The sequence below is a fragment of the Phocoena phocoena genome, chromosome 14 (genome assembly GCF_963924675.1).
Source record: "Phocoena phocoena chromosome 14, mPhoPho1.1, whole genome shotgun sequence".
Lineage (NCBI taxonomy): Eukaryota > Metazoa > Chordata > Mammalia > Artiodactyla > Phocoenidae > Phocoena > Phocoena phocoena.
Genome location: NC_089232.1, coordinates 18833377 through 18836388, shown reverse-complemented (window position 1 = coordinate 18836388; position 3012 = coordinate 18833377). Strand labels below are relative to the sequence as shown.

The 3012-nt window shown below is 36.9% G+C and overlaps 1 non-coding gene across 1 annotated transcript; it reads left to right on the top strand.

The window, feature by feature from the left end:
• The first annotated feature begins 2175 nt into the window (after positions 1 to 2175).
• LOC136134248 (U1 spliceosomal RNA) lies at positions 2176 to 2339 on the top strand. Its single transcript, XR_010656532.1, has one exon. It is a non-coding gene; the product is annotated as a U1 spliceosomal RNA (small nuclear RNA).
• Positions 2340 to 3012: the final 673 nt, after the last annotated feature.

Genomic DNA, 3012 nt, shown 5'->3' with positions numbered 1-3012 from the left:
TCTACACTAACGTATGAAAATTCTAAACCACTGTTTCTCATACTTTGCCGTACATTATATTCACCTGGTGATGTTTAAAAACTTCTGATACCTTGCTTCTACGTATAGATACTCTGATTTAATCAGTATGAGGTGCAATCAGGGCATCAGGAGTTATAAAATTTCCCCAGGTGATACTAATGTGCAGCAAAATTTGGGAACCACTGCTCTAAACAATATTTAAATCAAGCATCTGGGAAATAAAATTAGAACTTTGTGAAAGAGACTTGTTTGTTGTAATAGCCGAGCAAGATGAAAAATCCCCAAGGCATCTCAGAATTCAGATTTGGGATGAGTTAAAACTATGTCACTCCTAAAATTGCCTTGTTTATTCAGTAATTAAGAAAATAAAAATTCTCTTCATGAAGTCTAGAAGCCTCATTCTTAAAAGAAATACGTATTTATTGCTGGCATTTAATGAAATCAGCCTTTTACAGAACTTTATTACACTTTGTTTTAATTAGAATTTGAGTTGACCTTGAGCCTTTCTGACACAAATGGAAAAGTCAGCAAGGACAATTACAACATTGTAATGTGAGCCCCAGGATTTTATATGAATTCCCTTAATTTACTGATAGGGAAATTCAAATCTTCCACTGATGCAGAGCATGCTGAAAAAGTAAAGTGCTGGGTGATATAATTTTTTTAATGTGTGTGTGTGTGTGTGTGCATGTTTTAGCAGCATGAGAGAGTAATACGTAGATCTCAGGAGGAATTTCCTGTCTCCAAACATTATGAAACATCTGAACAACTTACAAAAAGACATGTAAAATCTTGTATTTGTGTAGGATTCCTTTAAAATTATTTCATTAAAATTAATTAATTTTTTAAAAAGATGGATTTGCATGTTTTCTATTTGGAGGAAGTGAAGTGGAACAAATAACCTTTGGGTCCAGTTGATTTCCTACATATCCATATTTCTGTAGGCTCTATCTTCTCCCCTTTGGGTATTCAGGAGTTCTTTTTACCCCTTCCCATATTCACCCAAGCAGTTGCAGTGCTTCTAGAACTGCTGTCTCTCTCTACCTTTCAGCAATTCCTCATGCTTCAAAGTTCAGAAAATTTTGCTGGTGTAGATATAGACAGAGGTAGATAGGGATTCTTTCTCTCTCTCTTTAATTACTTGATTAAAGTAATATAATGGAATCCTAATGATTGTAATAGCTGTATCTAGTACCTTAGAGACAAATAAATTCCTGAACTAAAATCAGGAAAATCAAGAGACAATGTATAGCATTCAAATAGCTAAGGATATATAGACTATCATTATAAATAGCTTTTGGTGATGGACTCATGAAAATCTTTCACTTTACTAATAAGATAGCCTTGGAAACCTAGGAAAAGAAACTGACTTTTAAAACTGAATAAAAACATAAAACAAAAATGGACAGAAAAATGCAACATTGCTTTCTTGGAAAAAATTTTACTAACTATTGTTAGGGAACCATTGACTGAAACCACCCATCTTGACCAGGCACAATGATAACCACTTGCCTCAGTTGCCTCAAAGCAGGAGGTCCTAATAAGGAACATGGTACTGCTGCCATGAATTTGGGAGGGGCCAAAAGGGGGAGAAGATGACAAACCACCCAGAATCCTTTGTGCTGGAATCTATCTTGGCTGAGAGATGCACATGCCACCAGGAAGGACCCTGAGTCAGACTATAGGCCAAACAATATGATTGGCAAGAGACAACCAGGAAACTAACTGCATTACCGTAAAACCAGAGACTGTGAGCCACATGGCAGAGCAGTTCTCCTGGGTTCCCTTACCCTACTGCTCTCTGCTGGTGGGGGAAGCCCTTCCCAATAGTCTCTTGCTTTGTCAGCATGTTTGTTTCCTTGGGCAATTCATTTCTGAGTGTTAGATGAGAGCCCACTCTCAGGCCCTGAAAGGGGTCCCCCTTCCTGCAATGTTATGATGAGAATGAATTTGGAGTGAGAACATTTTACCTTGTTCAAAATCAGGGACCAGTCTTTAATATGGCAAAAACATAAGAGAATTCTTTAGAAAATATTTAATTTGGTGGTCTCATGTGGATTCTATGAGTCATTATATCTAGCAAAGCAAGAAATCTGAGAGCAGAAAAGTTTGAATAAATATGAAATAGATGATTGAATTAAAAACTCAATGGATATATGTACATGTTGGGGGAGATACCATGATCATGAAGGTGGTTTTCCCAGAGCGAGTCTTATCCATTGCACTCTGGATGTGCTGACCCCTGCAGTTTCCCCAAATGTGGGAAACTCAACTGCATAATTTGTGGTAGTAGGGGACTGCATTTGTGCTTTCCCCTTGTGTTTAAAAAGCAAACAAACAAACAAAAACAATGGAGGGAGTAAAACACAGACAGAAAATGAAATAAAAAAGGCAAAATCTATATATCTATAAATATATACATATATATATACATATAGATGTATCTAGATATAGATATATAGATATATTTACTAGCTTGAGCAAATCTCTCATAACTCAGAAAAAAAGTAAAAATAGATTGATATAAAGTGCAAAAACTGATGTGTTAAGAATGACCATCAGCTAAAATAGTGGAGTAGGTAACTCCAAGGGGTGATCCCTTCACAGAAACATTGAAAAATCAAGGAAAAACTGTCATAGTCAACTTTATCAGAACACAGGAAACCAGTCAAAGAAAGATTTGAAGTAACAAAGTGAATGCTGAAGAAAAAGATAACTTGTAAGTGATAGAGAAACTGTGGCATTTTTACTTGCCTGAACCCCAACCCCACCCTGGCTCAGCAGTGATCTTCTTCATTCCTGAGGGAGCAGGGGGAGCAGAGAGACCTCATTTATACAAAAAAATGTGTTTGTCTGTTCTGACTGCCTGAAGGTTGCCTGAAGGGGGCTGGCTGCAGGGCTGAAACAAGTGCATGCCTTTGTTTCTCAAATTATGATCATTACTCCTGGGAGAAAAGCAGAAGGCACTCTTCCAAAACTTTTTAAGACAAG